Source organism: Balaenoptera ricei, chromosome 3 (assembly GCF_028023285.1).
Source record: "Balaenoptera ricei isolate mBalRic1 chromosome 3, mBalRic1.hap2, whole genome shotgun sequence".
In the NCBI taxonomy this organism is placed as follows: Eukaryota; Metazoa; Chordata; class Mammalia; order Artiodactyla; family Balaenopteridae; genus Balaenoptera; species Balaenoptera ricei.
Window position 1 is genome coordinate 40,838,433 of NC_082641.1, and position 20,097 is coordinate 40,858,529.

Genomic DNA, 20,097 nt, shown 5'->3' on the forward strand with positions numbered 1-20,097 from the left:
GAGTCAAAACCCAGAGTACAACTTCTATCTTTAACCTAGTTTTCGAAAAGTGGCGGTGGGGGAGTTAGACCGTATGGGAACAGTCTTGGCTCTGTATGGACTCTGCTCAGTGTACTTAATTTCAGTGTGAAGAAGTGAATTAATATCAATGGAGAATCCATTCTCTGATCAGTTTTATGTGTTACAATATTTTAAAATATACAGGATCAGAAAATCATAGAAGACTTATTTAACACTTCCTCATCATTCTTGTTTGTTCCAGAAATGTTTGATATAGTTGTTCGGCTATTTTTGCTCTCCTCATTATAATATTTATTTCATCAAATAGATGTTCATTCCTTTCCATTCTCTGAAAGGCACTAGTGTAGTTTGTGCTCTTATGCTCTGACCTTTGAAATAATTCATAATTAGACTAGTGAATGCTTTTCCCTCATTTTCCAACCTCAAAGCTAGCAAGTAACTGCTAGAATAGTCTGTGACCTATAAGAAAGAATGCTAAAAAGCTTATAATTATTAGAGAATGGTACTGTTTTCTGCAAAGCAACTAAACACTGAATGTCTTGTTCTTGAGAAAGTAAATAATAAGAATAAAAAGTGATTTCTCTATAAATTTCCCTATAATCCATGACTAAAGTTACACTTTAACTCAATCAGAAAATAGTTCCTCATTTTTCATATTTAATATATTCCTACTATCTGCCAGATAATCTGATTAAGACAGAGAAACAGAAATGAGTAAGCACCTCACAGTTTAGGGGTGAAGACAGACATATAAACAAATAAAGTTAAAATCATTTTGATAATTTTAACAACAGAATCATGAACACAATATCAGAGAAAGGAGTGTTTAATTCTGTAGAAATGTCAAGGAAATCTCCTCCTCAACGTCAAATTTCCTAATTACAGGCTCAGATAGTACCACAACTTTACCTTTGATAGAAGTTCTATCACGAATGCAATTTTCCATTTATCCAGTGAGCATTTGATTAATCCCTCTCTCCTCCATTAATATGTTAACTTTTAAATATTTGGGCATGGGGCATGTCTGTTCCTGCCCACTTTAAATTCTCAACACATAGATAATGTGTTGATACTATAAATTAGTATCTCTTAAATATTGTTGAATATATGTAGGGAAAGTATTCATAAAGGAATACATTAGGATTCTTTACCTGGCTGTTGGAATTAGATTAGGAGTTTGCCAGGAGAACTAGGCAAAAAGAGAAGGACATTGCAGGCAAGGGGTACAGCACTGTGTGCAAAGAGCTGAAGGCACGTGTGCTTGATGCTGGGGTATAAAATCGGAGACGGGATTTAGAGGAACATGTGATAGAGGGCAAAAGAAGATGGAGTGTGCAGAACATGAGACGTCGTGCTGAGCAATTTTAGCTTTATCTCAGAGACAGGGGTCACTGAAGCATTTTAGGCAAGTGAGAAACATGACTGGACTTTCTTTTAAATCTTAGGAAGACCAGTTTTTACAGTTCTATGTTCATTAGGATATTTAGGTTGCAAAGAACAGAAGTTCCCTTGGGTTATATAGGAGAGTTTATTATAAGAATAAGCAGGAAAGCAAGGGAAATTTCTGACAACAATTAAACAGATAATATGGAGAAATACTGGGTGTCTTCTGTGGCTTTGGCAAGAGCAATTTCATTGATGTTGTGGGAGCAGATACCTGATTACAAGTGAAGGACTTAATTGGTGAGGAAGGAATAGAGATGCTGAAAATGGACTGCTTTTTCAAGAAGCTTGAAAAAAGAAGGAGGCTTTCAGGCTAACATGATGCTGAGAAATTATGCTTCAAAATCTTTCCAACACAGAGCAATGATGGGTAAAATGTTAAACACACACACACATGCACACAAACACCACAACTGGACTCAGATATAAGATAAATATCTATGTGGATGAGAAATAGAACAGAAACAAAGAGTGGTGAGTAGAGGCTGAAGTCACAATTTTCTGAGTTTTGCAGTTGTGACAAATAATATAGCAGTGCTGGGCCAGAGCTCATTAAAAGTAGTCCTTTCGAGGCAAGAATATACAATGGAGAAAAGACAGCCTCTTCAATAAGTGGTGCTGGGAAAACTGAACAGCTACATGTAAAAGAATGAAATTAGAACACTCCCTAACACCATATACAAAAATAAACTCAAAATGGATTAAAGACCTAAATGTAAGGCCAGACACTATAAAACTCTTAGAGGAAAACATAAGCAGAATACTCTTTGACACATATCACAGCAAGATCATTTTTGACCCACCTCCTAGAGAAATGGAAATAAAAACAAAAATAAACAAATGGGACCTAATGAAACTTAAAAGCTTTTGGACAGCAAAGGAAACCATAAACAAGATGAAAAGACAACCCTCAGACTGGGAGAAAATATTTGCAAACGAAGCAATTGACAAAGGATTAATCTCCAAAATTTACAAGCAGCTCATGCAGCTCAATATCAAAAAAACAAACAACCCAATCCAAAAATGGGCAGAAGACCTAAATAGACATTTCTCCAAAGAAGATATACAGATTGCCAACAAACACATGAAAGGATGCTCAACATCACTAATCATTAGAGAAATGCAAATCAAAACGACAATGAGATATCACCTCACACCAGTCAGAATGGCCATCATCAAAAAATCTAGAAACAATAAATGCTGGAGAGGGTGTGGAGGAAAGGGAACTCTCTTGCACTGTTGGTGGGAATGTAAATTGATACAGCCACTATGGAGAACAGTATGGAGGTTCCTTAAAAAACTACAAATAGAACTACCATACGATCCAGCAATCCCACTACTGGGCATATACCCTGAGAAAACCATAGTTCAAAAAGAGTCATGTACCAAAATGTTCATTGCAGCTCTATTTACAATAGCCAGGACATGGAAGCAACCTAAATGTCCATCGACAGATGAATGGATAAAGAAGATGTGGCACATATATACAATGGAATATTACTCAGCCATAAAAAGAAATGAAATGGAGGTATTTGTAATGAGGTGGATGGAGTTAGAGTCTGTCATACAGAGTGAAGTAAGTCAGAAAGAGAAAAACAAATACAGTATACTAACACATATATACGGAATCTAAGGAAAAAAAAAAAAAAAAAAAGGCCATGAAGAGCCTAGTGGCAAGACGGGAATAAAGACACAGACCTACTAGAGAATGGACTTGAGGATATGGGGAGCAGGTGGGGTGAGATGTGACAGGGTGAGAGAGTGTCATGGACATATATACACTACCAAATGTAAAATAGCTAGCTAGTGGGAAGCAGCCGCATAGCACAGGGAGATCAGCTCGGTGCTTTGTGACCACCTAGAGGGGTGGGATGGGGAGGGTGGGAGGGAGGGAGATGCAAGAGGGAAGAGATATGGGAACATATTGTATATGTATCACTGATTAACTTTGTTATAAAGCAGAAGCTAACACACCATTGTAAGGCAATTATACTTCAATAAAGATGTTTTAAAAAAATAAATAAATAAATAAAGTTTTTAGATAGTTTTACATTTAAATAAGCATCCTTAAATTGTAAGTATAATTACTAAAAGAAAAAAATAGAAATTCAATCATGACCCAGAAGAGATTTAGCTGAGATGGACCGTTATCACCCATCAGCAAGATTTCTCAAGGTGGGTGTGAGGTTTCCTAAGGGCACAGGGGTGGTTGGATTGTCCTCAACAAAACACTGGGTTACCTGCAGGGTGATGAGTAAATGTTTTTGTCAGAAGATAACAACCTTCAAGGGAGTGAATTTCTGTCTTCACCGGGTGAATATATCCCTGGAACTTGGCCCTGGAGTGCTGTGATTGATACTGGATTCTTTGCAAAGACTGTTACTATAAGTGCTAGAGTGGAATATTTTATAGAGGTTTTTCAGGAGATAGGAATTCCCCTCCAGGCCCAAAGTTCACAGCTCCTTGGGATGAGCTCTTGGCTTTTTTTTAAAGCCGTCTGTCAGTGCCCCTGACAGCCTCGGAACACTAGGTCAGGACAGGACCAACATCTGCCACTGCACTAAGAAAAATTGTTCCCTACCATTCACCTGAAAGCCCATTTTCTCAGTGGAGTCAGGCCAAAATGGGTCTTTCTACAGCTTTCCTATCCCCAGACCCTCACATCTCCTGTCCCTTTATTTCCCTTACTGGAGTCTACCCCGTGATTCCAGAGTGACATTCTGTCCCTGCCCATGCTGTGGTAGAGGGTCATACAGAGTGCTACAGAGGAGAGAAGAGCACAGCAGGTCCCTAGCCAGGCTCAGGGAACCCCTCCCTGATGGCACTGCTGGATCCAGCTGGTCCCAGGCACTGCCAGGAGACTTAGAACATTTTGACAAATGCATGGGCTCCCTAAGGCACAGGGCCCCTGCTTTCCCAGGTCTAAGGTATGCAATGAGGACCCTGCTACAAGAATAATATTTAGGAATGAATTTGGTCCAAGTTCTGGATTCTGGTTGGGCTAAATGCCTCTAAGGCTCAGGCCTCAGGTTGGACAGGACAGTAGTAGATCTGTTCCTCCTTGAGCCCCAGAAGATAGGAGATGATAAACAAAGCTGAGGGTTCGTTATGAAAAAAGAAAGAGGACACTTCTCCATCAAACTCATTGTCCTTATTTTGCATTATCAATGGATGTTGATTATTTCAGTATTCATGTCCAAGACTCTACTGAATATAAAATAATTATTACCACCTCAATAGCTGCTATTTGGTTTCAAGAAATTTACTGGAAGATTTAATTAAGTAAGAAGGCTTGACAAGGCAATGTATTTTGAGAAGCTGTAGCATGCTACAAATGGTGACATGAGGGAAAATGCCAATGGTTTTATCCTCAAATGAACTGTAATAACTTCCCTGAAATGCACTCTTTGGAATTTGCAATTGTTATAAAATGGAATTTATAATTAAAGGAAGAAACTAACACGGTGTACTGGACTAGAATGCAAGTCTGGAAATTCCAACTTATTTTTAAGTATAAATAAACACAAAGAAGGGAATAGAAGAGAACCAACATTATCCTAAAGTCTGTTGAGAGCTTATTATAGATCAGATAGTATATTAGACAATTATACTTTCAGCATTTAAGTTAGCACTCCCAATGGCATAATGAAGAATGTTCATTAAACAGGTAGGAGATTTCAGTATTAAAGGCACAGCAGCACTGTTTGCCAGTGAATGGATTTATTAAAAGGGGATATGGGGATAAGTAACAGCAAGTACTTGCAACAGCCTATGGCCAGACATTGGAAGATGTATCAAGGACACAGCTACTTATTTATAATCAGGCCTCAGGGATTACTATAACTCTTCCAGATACCCTGTCAGCTTGTCCACTTTTGCAGCAGGTTCTATTTGCTCTTCCATTATGATGACTCAGATACACCTTGCCCGTTTCTAAGTCTCCTTTACTATAATCCAAATAACATTTTGTATGGGTTTTAAATTCAAAATCAAGGAAAAATTGGGGAACATTATAATCTATTAAAAAAGAGATGTGGCATCAAAATCAGAAAATTCCATGTGATCCTGCTTCTGTGTATTATTTCTCATAAACCGAGCTTCAGTTTATGCAACTAAAAAATGAGTATATTACTATCTACCATGAAGAGTTGTTATACACATTAGGCAAAACTTTGTTAAATTTTTGCACAGTACTTGGTATAAGGCAAGATCACAATGCATGGTATCACTTATTTTTATTATTATTTTTTGGATCTGGTATTCTTGGCCAAATAACATCTAATACAAGGGGTGAATGTATATGCCTGGATTATTGGCCAACTTTTGGGCCAGTGTAGGCCTATCAATGGTGACCAGAATAGTAGAGTCCTGGGATACACTACGCTAGCAATGACTATCTAGCTGCACTCCTCCACAAAGTTCTGGAAGGCTTCAGATGTTATCCTAAAGTGAGTTGGCATGAGCTTGTAGTTTTGCCAGTTCACTGCAGCATCTCCAAAAGGACAACTGGTGGCAGGCTTGGCCAGCTACAGTTATTCCTTTGTAAAGAGTCTCAACAGTATATGTGGTCCCTAGTTAGCATAAAATTCACAATTAAATGTTTTACTGTAAATCTTTCAACACTGTCCTTTCTCTTTTGAAAAGAATTAATTAATGGACTAAGTTCCATGAATGAAAGAATACCCCTTGCCAAGTTTGATATCCTCTCCAAACCGAAAAATCTGAGGTTTGAAGGCTAACTAAAACATGCGGGGTTTTGTTATCATTTACCCATGACCAAAACTAACTTCCTATTTTGGAGGGGATAATTAATATAAACCCTCATTTGAAAATCCCCAAAGAATTTTCAGATACCGCAAGACTTCTTCAAATCAAAAGCTGGATGAACAAGCATAAATAAACCAAAACATGTGGGATTTGTTTCCTTTAAAATGTACATTTTTTTTTTTTTTAAGTTCAGGCAAAGACCATTTGAAAAATTCTAAGAGTTGTACCAAGCCAAAGACATGTGAACCTCATGGGACCGTGGTGAGAGGGTCTTGATTTCTAGTGTGCACGTAAGTACACAATATTGTAATCGTACTCATTGTCTTTAAAAGATGCATTAAGGAATTAAGGTAATCAGAAAGCCCTTAGAGACCTAGGGTATGGTCATTAGTACAAGAAATCCCCATATATTTCCAAGTCAGTTAAGAAGGACAATTCACCTAGGGTGAAACCTAGGTCATCTGAATGGTATAATGACCTCCAACTTCTCACTTCCTCTCCTCTGGAATTAGTAATAAGATAGGAGACATTCTCTAGAGCTGTACTCTCCAATAGAACTGTCTGCAATAATGTACATATTCCCCATTCTGTGGTGTTCAATACAGTAGCCACTAGCCACACGTGGCTATTGAGTAATTAAAACATAGCTGAGTCTGAGGAACTGAATTTTTATTTTATTTAATTTTAATTAACTTTAAATTTACATAACTTCATGTCACTAGTGGCTATTATAATGAACAGTGCATCTCTACAGAACAGGAATATACTACTCTTTGAATAAATCTCTATAATAATAATAGTAATTAGTAATAAAAACAATAAATACCTAACATTTGTGAAACACCTAGAGTTTTACCTGTCTCTTCCTCACAGAGCCAGTTTCCCACCATCATCCATGCCCTGGGTGTTTGTAGACTTACTCTTGATAAGATCCTATCTTAATAGCTAGAAGCAATGACTCAGGTGATAACTATACTAAGCATTTGACTCAGGAGTATAGAGCACACCAGCTGGTAGAAATACTAGTGAATGAGCTCAGTAGACCAGATGGGGAATCCCATTCAAGGAGAGTACAAAGCAGAGATAATTTTATGGACCAAATGGGGATGGTGGGCTCATTCTAGTCAGTAGACTCCTTATGAGATAACAGGCTGTAGGTCATCTGGATGTGGCTCTCAGTCCTTGCTCTAATGATCTTTGTGTCCTCTAAAAGGGAAGGAAGAAAATGAGCAATTGACAATGAACTCCAAGGAGTAAATTATAATCACAGGTTCAGCAAGCTGTTGGGATTGGTATAGGAATATTTGCAAGTGAGGAAGTGCTTGCCTTTGGTGATGCGGTGACTTTGGAGTCCTATCTGACTCCTCTCTTTCTCTCACACCACACATCTGATCTCTTCAGCAAATGCCACTGGCTTATCTTTAAAATACATCCAGACTCTAACCACCTCCCATCACCTTCATGTTTGTCTGAGCCACTATCATCTCACAATAAAGGATTATTGCAATTGCCTTCTCACTACTCATTTTGCTTCCACACTCCATTACAGTCTTATCTCAGAAAAGCATACAGAGTGATTCTTTAAAATAAGTCAGATAATGCCACCCTCTACCCAAAATCCTCCATTGGCTTCCATCTCTGTATAAAAGCCAAATTCTCTAAATAACCTGCAAGTCCCTACATGACTTGATCCCATCTTCTACCAATCTCAGCCTCGGTCAATCTACTCCAAACAGACTGGTTTCCTGAACATCCTAGGGATGCTCCTTCCTCAGGGCCCTTCTACTATAATTCTCTTACCTTGGATTAAAACATAGACCTTCTTCCCATCTTTGCTCAAAAGGCATCTTCGCAGTGAAGCCTTGTCTGATTACCCTATCTTAAATTCACCTCCCACAACCCCTATCACACACTTCCCCCTCTATTCCTGCTTTATTTTTCTCCATAAAACTTATCACAATCTAACATACTATTTTTTGTGTTTTATTTATTTTATATTTCTCTCCATTAATATAGCTTCATCATGATGGGAATTTTCTTCTGTTTTGTTCATTGCTGTATCCCCAGCACATAGAGATTTCCTAACCAAGAGTAGCCACTGAAATAAATGAATATAATGAATTAATGAAGCTTTCTGGATGGAGATGTGATTAAACAGAAGTTTGATAAATGCTTAAAGTTTATTGCTGGGAAAAAAATGTTCATTCATTTAAACTGTTTTACTTGTCCTCAAATGTCTGTTTTTTTCCATTTCAATTAACAGAAAGTGACCCACAGCTATATTTCTTTTTTAAGAGAATTTCTCTGCAACTACAAGTTCATGGATCTTGCTTGACCACACTTGAAAAAGAGAGATGCATGGAATGTTACAGCTGGAAGGGGCCTTAGGGAACCTACTCCAGTGGTCCTAAACTATGTTCCCACAATGGCTAAGCCAAGATTTCCCACTATAAAATTGAATAATGCAGTATTTTTTCTAATTTGCAGAAACAGAAAGTTAATAGAAAAATTTTTCTCAGTTAAATTTTTTCTTTCATAAATTTCTCTTAAGATGTTGGCACTGCAATCACTTAACAACTAACAAGTACAAACAGACATCAAAAATCAATAAGCTAGAAGCAAACAGATGAAAATAGAAAAACCCAGAAATATTTATTGCAACAACTTGATTTATCATGTATGCACGGAAGTGGTTGATTATATTTTGCCTCTATTTAACCATATTTTCTACTAGTACAATTTCTCCTAGTTCATCTGAAAATTAAAGATCACATATACATGGTACTCAACTAAAAATGTATATCTGGAAACAGAATTCCAATTGCAGGTTCTAATGTCAAACAAGTTTCAGAATTTCTGACCTTACTCTGCCCCTTATTTCCACAGATTCAGCAACTTACACCCAAGAGAAATGACTTGTCCAAAGTCACATAGTTAGTGAAAAAAATATATACTTGACAAATACTTTCTGTTTACCTCTTTTTCCCTTATTTCAATTCTCAAGATTTCAATCCACTCTTTAAAAGTTCTTGGACTTCCCTGGTGGTGCAGTGGTTAAGAATCCGCCCGCCAATACAGGGGACACAGTTTCAGTCCGTGGTCTGGGAAGATCCCACACGCTGCGGAGCAACTAAGCCCATGCACCACAACTACTGAGCCTGTGCTCTAGGGCCCACGGTCCGCAACTACTGAGCCCGCATGCTGCAACTGCTGAAGCCTACACGCCCTAGAGCCCACGCACCACAACTACTGAAGCCCACGCATTCTAGCGCCCGCGGGCTGCAACTGCTGAGCCTGTGTGTTGCAACTACTGAAGCCCGCATGCCTAGAGCCCATGCTCCGCAACAGGAGAAGCCACCGCAATGAGAAGCCCCACGCACCGCAACGAAGAGTAGCCCCCGCTTGCCCCAGCTAGAGAAAGCCCGAGCGCAGCAAAGAAGACCCAACGCAGCCGAGAAAAAAAAAGTTCTCAACATTTACTTTATTATGTGGGAAATATTTACTCAAAAATCTGTCTATTGAGTAGGGTGGAGGTTTCCTTGCATCTAACTCCCTTTCCATCCTCCAAACAATACCATTTTTTAATCATTACATAAGCAATAAAATTTTTTTAAAAGATAGAAAGTTACAAAACTACTCAAAAATATAAAAAGAAAGGGAAATTTTTAACTTATCTTCTGCCAGACATAGTCACAAACTAGAGACCTTTGGACTGTTTGCAGCCCCCAAATAGGTATTCCTGGAAGAAGTTCCTTTGAAGAATTGGAAGAGAAGAGGAAAAAGTCAACATATAAAAGGTAGATATCTTCTAATTTTTAAACTTTCTAAATTTCTGACTTCTTTTAAAGCACTGGAAGATATCACTACATGAAGCCCATATTCTTGAGTGGTAACAATTATCAGGATCTATGTAGCTGCTAATCACTTTATATAAGGCCTAGAGCTTCCTGTTCACCCCAATTCTCTCCATCTTTTTAACCAACAAGTGTCAGTTCCATTTATTATCTAATTTGACCTGCATTTTTATTTTATTATAGTAAAATATTTCTCTGTCCCCATGTCACCATCAAACTTGGGGGAAAAAAACTGCGATGGTAATGAATCTAAGAAAACAGTAAGAATCACATTTATTTTGTGGAAATGAAGAACACTCCTATCTATTTTAATATGCATATGATGTGCATCTCTATGAAAACAACTGAAGATGGATTTTTTCATACTCCATGGCATGGCCTTATTTGAGTTTGTGATTTCTTACAGTCATGATTACTAACTCACTTCATAGATAGTAATTAAAAGCTTCTAGCTTCCTGTTTGCTTTTTCTTCTGAAGAATATTTATTACTGAGACTGCTACCCCATAGTAGACATGTGTGTCATGCCTGTCTCGGAAACTTCCTTGTTCACCACCTCACAAACACACAAACACGCACAAACACCCATAAACTACATGCTCAGTGAAATAGCTCTAAGCTGTCCATTGCAGAAGAGTAGTCATTCTTTGTGACATTCCTGGGCACTTAACTGAACGTCAATGCAACTTAGATTAGCCTGTGAGCCATAAAGTGGCCTGTGTTTTCACTAAGGCAACCAGACTTGCTCCCTTTTGAATTTTTGGTTTTATAAGATTTTCATTTTTATATTTGTAAAATTTTAATTTTTAATTTTATGAGATTGGCCAGATAATAATGAGAACAGAAGAGACAGCCTAGAGAGAAGCAGAGAAGTAAGATGAGACCACGTGGGCCATAAGAAAAGGGATTAGTGATCCTTAAAGCTGCCTCTGTGGCCAAGTGATTGTTCCCTTTCAGAATATATTAGACTATGTTGTTATAATCAAAAGAGTCTTATTTACTTTTTTTACATCTTAGGGACATCTCAGTAACTGTCTTGTGCTGAACGGCTCCTACCTGGATCGGTGGCCCCTTAGTCCATATGTTTTTCTATTGCAAGTCATGTGACCAGAAATCCCCAAGAGTGGGCTGCATGACTCTTTTATTGATAACCTTGGTAAAATATAACCCAATAAATGGGCAAACATGCCAAAGTAATCCAAACATAGTTTCACCAATTTATTAAATATATATATATATTTAATTGACCAACTGCTACTAACTGATCAATTTTGATCAAGTAAAGAGAATGCAGTGTCAGCATATAAAGAAAGCCTAAAGAACTTTTTTTCAGGGCTCATCCTAATTTTTAATCTAGGTTAACAACATCAATAGTGACTTTCAGATATATTTTGGTAGGTTCTGCTAGGTGTTTGCCCAGTTTGGTTACAGAGCTGAATATTTCATTAGTTTTAAGATTTATATACACATCTCCAGAATACTAGGGTTCATATGTTAACTTGTTGAGAAAAGTTTACTTACAGCTTCATTAGTTTCTTTGGATATTGAGGCACGCAGGTATACCAGATTTGTGATTATCTAGAAAAATCTTGAAGTTTATCTTCCAAGGATTTCTGCCAAAACTTAAAGTGTGTTTCATATTTCTTGTAACTTGAGAATTTCCTCTGAAATTGGACCTTCATTTACACCAAAATATTAGTAAATATGGGCAATCTATGACTCTTTCCAGGCTCAGGGCAGATCAGAAAAAGGAAATGAATCTCCAATTACTCAACTCACAAGTCTGGTTTGAATCTGAATATTTCACTTCTTTAAAGAAAGAAGAGCTATCCTTATCTAGTTTGACTTTTCCTTATGATTAAGTTCAATCTGTGGTGCTATCTCCTAATATCTGTAAGGAAACACCATACCATGATCCCTGAGGGGTCTGACAAGTTGGTTCTTACAGATCTCCTTAACTCCAAACATTCCTTGATAGCAACTTGTAGTTCAAATTCTCTCCAACATCCTTTCACCTCCTATCCAGCTGGCAGCACAAAAATAAGCAAATTGTCCATATTTTGCTTGTAATTTCTGCATACACTGGTAAGGTATGGTCATGAGTATATAAACAATTTATAATGTTGATAATTTTCTTTGTCATGTCATGAAATGAACCCAACTTGGTAAGCTCACAGCAATACTTGCCTGATGAATTTGGACACTAGTTACACTAACATTCTTTTGGAACATGAATAAACTGTTGAAAGCTTTCCTGGTCCTTTTCATCATAGTGCTCCATCCAAAGGAAGTAAAAACAATTTTCCAAAGTTTGATCAAACCTCTCAGCTTTTTTCTGGCAAATATTTATTTCATTATCCTATTCTTAAAATATTGCTAAAAATTTCAAGACAGTCTGCACTGGGAGTCAGATGGCCACAGTTGATCTGCCTGAGAATATTTCTTTCCAACCTATTATTTATTTCTCCCAAGCTTTTGTGGAACAGTTTCTTGCAGGCTGCCATTCTTATGTGCCACAATATAATGTCACCCACCTACCTCACCCAAAATAGAAGCAACAGACAAAAGTGATACCTCATATGCAAATAATTTCCTATAACCTACACAAACCAGTTCCTAGAATTCTGGGCAACATAAACAAACATTAATACAACTTTGCCCACCATCTCTATTTGACTCATGACTGAAGTGACAGTTGGCAGAAACACTATTTTAAAATCAGCTCAGCTGGTATGTTGCTCTGTGTGATCTAGGAGTTCTAAGCTCTTTCTTTGTATTTTCTCTGGGTCATGGATAGGACATGGGTCCTATCCACACTGTATTATGATGTGGAAATTTATCTCCTATGTTGGATCCTTACTTAATCTCTACTTTTTTTTCCTGTCTCTAGCTTAAATAATAATGTTTAATTCTCATTTCGTGAGTTTCTTTACTTTATCTTCTGGTCTTTACTATTCTTGGGTTCTCCTAACCACTGGGCTCAACTCAAGGGGCATAGTTTTTAATTCCTATAATCCATGGTCACTTCTAGAGACTCTATGGAGAAGATGACATTGGAAATGGACCTTAAGGATGGTTAAGATTCTAATGAGCAAAGATGGAGTGAATGGAGGTTGACTTTTCTGTTTTCAAGATCCCCCAAATCTGCAGGGCTCCTGGGCTGCCAGGAAATGACCTTATTTATCACCTATAAGGTTTACCTTGTAAACCATAGAACAGATATCTGACCAGTTTCCTGGTAGGGCTTTGTAGGCATTGGTTCTACATATGAAGTACAATCCTTATTCATTAATGATGGACTTATTGTATGTGATTAAATGAGACTATGCACTCCAGAAAATACAAGCAATTTGGTTGTATAATATTTGTTCAATTATATCATGAAAAAAGGAGGACAATTATTATATCTATACAAATAACTACATTGTTATTAATATGGCAAAAAAAGAGGGAGCAAAAGAAAGAAAAGAGTAAGAGGGTTTATTTCTGAATTCTGAGGGTCAGTGAGAACAAGAAAGCATTTAAAGAATGTTCTACTAAATTAATGATTAAAGATTAAGAATAAAGAAAAAGGATGTTAAACTTAGGTCGTATCTTTCTTCATTATTTACAGATGGGCTTCTCAGGTCTCAGCTTTTATGTGTCAGCTTAGAGGTTTAAGCTTCTGAGAAACTTTCACTGACCTGGACTGGGTAAGTGTCCATCACATGTGCTTTTATTGCACTGTTTACCCCTGATTAGGTCCATTAAAATATTGTTTCTAATAACAAAAATTGGAAGTTACTTAAGTGACCAACAGAAGAGGACATGGTAAATCTATGTAATAAAATGTAATAATTAAAAATGATGATGTCAGTGTATAATCAATGGCATAAAAATATGTTCATAATAAAAAACAGATTACATGGTGAAATTAGATAATGGAAAGATAGATTACAAGAATATAGTATGCATAGTATGATGACATTTTAATAAATATCCATGTATTCATATATGTATCAAAAAAGTTTTAAAGCCTCTAAATGTTAGTAACAAGTTGTCACTTGATAGCAAGACTATGTATTATTTTATTTTTATTTATTGTCTAATTTGTATTTGTATAGATTTCTTTTTCATGAGGGGAACAATAAGGATTATTAAAGTAAACATTTCCTGAGCAAATAATTGGTGATTTAAAAAACAAAACATGATTTATTCAACAAAAGCACACAAAGATGCTTTACTATCCATCACTCTAGCTGTAGCACAGAGTTCTAAAATGGATTATTACAAGATTTATTTTTTTATGCCTAAGATAATGAAATGTCTTTCCCTTCCCCCTTTCTTCTGGAGTAGGCTAGATTAAAGGTAATCCTCATAAACAGACATTTTAAATTGAACCCACAAGTTCTCAAATTATTAATGAACTCTGCACTCCATTTCTGAAGGCCAGATATTTTTTTTCTGGACACTTCACATTAGTGTTCTGGATTCTGTCTGGAGGTGTTAAACTCAACTTCACTTGACTGATTTTTCTGTAACTTCAGTTTATGTACCACAAACAAGAAATTAGAAACCAGTTGGCTCATAGATTTTCTTACTTGAGTCTTAGGCATTCCGTTTAATGACCAAATTTGTTTATGCGATTTTATTTTCTCCAATTTTAAAGAGCCACTTAGACACAACTCTGAGATGGAAAGTGTATCCTGACAAGCCTTGGGGATCCACACTGAGATTTATCCAAAGGATAAAGAAGCCACAATTTGGAAGAGAAACTGGTATTTTCATACCAGTACACTAACATTCTCCCAAAAAAATCAGTTGTAAAGGAAAAGACTCAGGATGTATACAACTAGATTGTTACCCATTCTTGTGGTTTAAAGAATATTTAACTCTTAGATACATATACCTATTATGATCTTTTAAAGTTACTTTCTATAATGTAGAATATAGTGCCAAATTCTGAAAAAAATGATGCTACTAACTGTGGATGAAAGTGACTTGAATTTTTTAGCAGTTCCCTCCTATGCCTACAAATAGCCCTTGCTACTTGGCCAAACTATCCTCTTGTTAATCCTTTGCATCCACGCACCCAGTGAGTAGAGAGATGAGAAATAAAAGGGAATTGCTGTTTAATTTTCTTGTTTGTCTCATGTTCTTCTTCCTACAACTTCAATGTATTCATGCCATGGTTCACTCTTACTTTACATTCACCTCTGCAATAACTCACCTGCAATGCAACTTAACTCCTGGATTTATTTTTCCAATGTCACTTTTGTTACATATCTACACACAGTCATCAGTCTTCTTGGCCAAAGATGTACACATTTAAGTTAAAGTTTATTTTTGTCTTTTCATATAAACTTAGGTTTACACTATGCGAACTTCACAAGGTTGGCTTCTTGTCCTTCAAAAGACACATCAAATTTCATTTCCTCAGACAGGTTTTTTCTGACTACCCAAATGAAAGTAGTCACCAGCCACTCTATTATAGCTATCTGTGTAATATTTATTCCTATGTGACATATTTGCTCATTTATTCATTTACTGTTTATTGTTTATCTCCGCCCAACAAATGATATGCTTCATGAGGGCAGGGACCATGTCTACCCTATCTTCTACTTGAGAATGGCTTGGGATCTAGTAGGTGCTCAGTGAGTTCTGAAGATTAAATGAATGAATGAATGAATTAATTAATTAATACGTGTACAAACCCTCCTACCTGAGAGCAGCAGTGACTTAACTAGCAGAATAGTCCTCAATGAATATAGCACATAAAGATAAATAATCTTAAATCTGTACCCAATCTTGCCCCACAATTATAGACTCAGTCAAGGACAACAAGAAAATAGGTAAGATTAATCACTCATATTAACTTATGATCCAAACAGCAAAACTCCATTGCAACATAGAATACAGTAGATAAAATCATGAACAGCATATAAAATCTTGGTTCTGAAAATAAAATTCAATAAAATAACAATACAATGTGACTTGAGGAAGCTATTAGGTTAAAATCTATTATTGCACTCCCACTGTCATCAACATCCTAAAGAAGTTCCTCTGTTAAATGGCAGCTCATTCTAGCAAAAATTATGTTAGGAGGCAATGATTAAGTGAGACAGGATCATGGTCTTAATTCCAAATCACAGAAAGTGATTAAATATGCACCTAAATTATGAATGCAGATTTCTAAGCATAAAACTATCCTTGGCATGTATGAAATATTAATCTCTATGTTTGAATAGTTTCATAACAAAACCTTAAATTGTTTTTTATTTGACATCAATACATTCTATCTAGTTAAGGTCATTTGATTTCCTGTAAATGCAGCTCTATAGAGTAATCCAAATAATAAGCAATGCATTCAGTGACTGCCAGTTATGTAGTGTCACACTGCATTTCAACAAAAACCATTACATCCTGTGTGACAGGAAAATGGGTGGAGAACCTTGTATATCAAACTTCCAGAAGTCCTTGTTTACAAGGCTGATTTTTTGTGTTGGCTGTCCGAAACTTTTTCAGCAGGTCATGGCTTTTCTCTAGGGAAGTTATCTTTATAAAACACATTGATAATTCTTTCCTTTTGTATATAACAAAATACCTAAACACACACACACACACACACACACACACACACATACCCCAGCATGAAAGACTCTTATTCAATTAAAGGTTCTGAACTAGAGAAAAAATTGATACTAAATGATAAATATTTTTATAGCAGCTTATAATACTTGCCATAGAGTAGGCATTCCGTTGGGTGTTTATGAAACCACTGAATCAGAAAGTAAAGCACAAGCTTCCCATATACTCTGCTGTTTAAGTTCTGAAGACTTCTTGTAGGTTCTTGAATAACAAATATCTTTTTAACAGAAGTGGCAGATCCTACTGATAACCATAGTTAAAGGATATATATATATATATATATATATTTAAACAAAGAAGTCCTTCTGTGCTCAGCTGCTCTGTGACCCTCTGACCTGTTCTGTGTTACTCCCCTGGTAGTTCAGCTCTTTATCAACTTCATCCAAATGAAATGAAAGCACTAATTTGTCTTCTCCTTGCCCTCTAGATTTTTCACAATTGCAATAAAAGCTCCAGATTCCTACTCCTGAATGTGAACATTTCATAACCCCTCTTGTTCAGATACTTAGAAAACATACTCATTGTTCCTTACTTGTGTTCTCACAGCAGGTTGTGGGACGTTTAGGCAGCACTGATCTCCATCTACTTCCTTGATTTGTCTGCTAAACAACCAGACCTCCCCTTAACATGCCCCTCCCCTTACTCTATATGTCCCTGTCCCTATTCCTACTCCAGAACTTAAAAGAGGGCCTCATAGTATCTGTTGATAAATGAACCAAAACAATTTGAATTTAAAGACAAGAGGGTTTCAGATATTTTGTGATCCTCCCCTATATAAATCTTGACAGACAAGATAATTTTGGGTACACTGAGCCATCAAGTACACCAAAATCTCAAGGGCAGCTCATTAAACAGCAGAACAATCTAATATCCTTATATCCTCTATTTGTAAGTTTCAAATTTTCTTTTTAAACATTCTCTTATTGTATTTTCTTCAACTTTAACACTATTTTTTGACATAAGAGGAAAACTGTGGAAGGACATTCTGCAGTAATAGCAGTCATAGTGCTGGTCATAATTTTCTCCATATTTTGAAAGTATTTAATTCCTAGAAGAACTGGATCTCATTGAATTAATGGTGTCATTCAGTAGAATGTAGCAGTTGATTCCCATGCATTGGCTACAGTTTTCTCCCTGACATCCTAGAGAGGTGAATTTAAGCAATCTTCAAAACATGAGAAAATAAGATTCATTAATAATGTTCAATAATATTTAATTATCTTCATATTAGTCCATGTTTATATGATACCAAACAGATGCATTTTAAGGGCAATTTCAGTGCCTTTTGGCAGGTTTTCTTTCCTAAAATAAGAACCAGAGCTGCATGCAAATGTAACACAGGACACTTAATTCAAAGATATTTTTTCACCATACTGAGGAGTGTATATGGTCTGAACCTCCAGTGTTAATTAAGGTTGAATATTAAATTTGGGTTCAAAAGATTTTCACTAGGGGCTTCCCTGGTGGCGCAGTGGTTGAGAATCTGCCTGCCAATGCAGGGGACACGGGTTCGAGCCCTGGTCTGGGAGGATCCCACATGCCGCGGAGCAACTGGGCCCGTGAGCCATAACTACTGAGCCTGCGCGTCTGGAGCCTGTGCTCCACAGCAAGAGGCCGCGATAGTGAGAGGCCCGCGCACCGCGATGAAGAGCGGCCCCCACTTGCCGCAACTAGAGAAAGCCCTCGCACGGAAACGAAGACCCAACAGTCATAAATTAATTAATTAATTAATTAATTAATTAATTTTAAAAAAAAAAGATTTTTACTTATAGAAACATAAAGTTTCAGAATTTTGGACAAGGGCCCTTCTAGGCTGGTAAATTATTTGTCTGACTGGAATATGCCTGCCAGCCCTTTGAGCACAACCAGAGTCCCTGGGCACCTCTGAGAAGCTACTATCAGCCTCAAGGTTTGGACCAATATGATAATCAAAGTCCTGATCTAATTGAAGTCAGCTGAGAGGGCTGTAGACTCCCAGAGCACATCAATACCAAGCTCTGTACAAGAACCCCCAGGATTCTCCTCCAAGATTATTGCCCAACTTTGATTCATCCTCATAATTAATTCAGGACATGGAAAGCCTAAAATCAGACGGACTTGTTAGAAAACACTCACAACCCTCAATCACCATCACCAATAATGTGGAGTCTAGGGGTTGAGAGCAGGGACAGAGAGAGGTCTTGTCTGCTTAAGTCAGGTGGTCCCACTGGTAATGCAGCATCCTCACCTTTTGGGAAGGAATGCTCACTTATGTAAGTATACAGTCAAAGCAGTGAGAGGTCAATTCACCTGGCAAGTTAGTAAGCCAGACTAAGAAAATGAAGCATTGGAGATGGAGGCTGGTTATTTTCCATTTGCTCCCCCTGTTCCCCAGATACATTTTCTGCCCTTTTCCACTCTGCTCTGTGTTCCAGGGAGACTAACCCCTATAGATGGCATCACCCAGGTCCCCTTGCCCTCTGAGGGTTAGGCCAACAGGAGCCTTTGGCAGGATACTGGAGAGCAGAAGAAGGGAGAAGGCAGATGTTTCCTGGTGCCCTCCCTGGTTCCTTCTCACCCTAGGCTCTATCTCCATCTTCACCCCACCCCACTGGCTGCCTCCTTCTATTGGACACCACCCCTTTCCAAGACTCCAGCTCTCACTGGTAATGCCATCTCCTTCATTTGTACCTGGAGGCCTAGGGGTGGGAATAATTTGTGATCAGACATGCCTTGCTGGTTTCCTCGGCCCTAACCACACATCTCTGCAAACTGCCCCTTTATTGATTTCTATTTGAGCTCCTAGCTAGTTGTAGCTTCTATTATCTGCTGGGTGATGGCTGACAGAGATAAATACATTCATATGTACATACAAACATACATACATACACACACACACGTACGTTTATGTGTGTGACCAGAAAGACCTCATTCCTCGTGAGTGAGGGATCTTTGATTTCTACAGAAAGAACCAAAAATTTCAGAAAAATTCCCTTGAAGGAGGTGAGACAGGGAAGGAAGGGATAGAAAAGGAGATAGAGGCAATTTCTTCTTTGTCTTAGTACACTTTTTTTTTAGTTCTTGATGTTTGATGTGTGTTTAAATAATAAACAGATTCCCCTTCAAATAAGGTAGACGTTTTCTCATCAAAGGAATTCTAATTCTCAAATCCTTCATTTAGATTAAGATCTAAACTAAATTTCTTAATGCAGCAAATTAATATCAAAGGGCAAACCTCAATAAATTTTCTTCCAAGTCAAAAGTTTGTAACCTGCCCCAAATATAAGATTATTTAAAAGCTGTGCATCTATTTAGGTAGAACATGTGTTCTGGTGCTTCAACCACCTGTGTTACCCAAAAGGTAGAATAATACGTATTGCACACATACAGGCATCAATTTTTGACAG

At 37.3% G+C, this 20,097-nt stretch overlaps 1 long non-coding RNA gene across 5 annotated transcripts in view; it reads right to left on the reverse strand.

Moving 5' to 3' along the window:
• LOC132362225 (uncharacterized) overlaps nucleotides 1-20,097 on the reverse strand; it is a 745,765-nt gene that overhangs the window by 699,674 nt on the left and 25,994 nt on the right. The gene's annotated exons all lie outside the window — the stretch shown is intronic.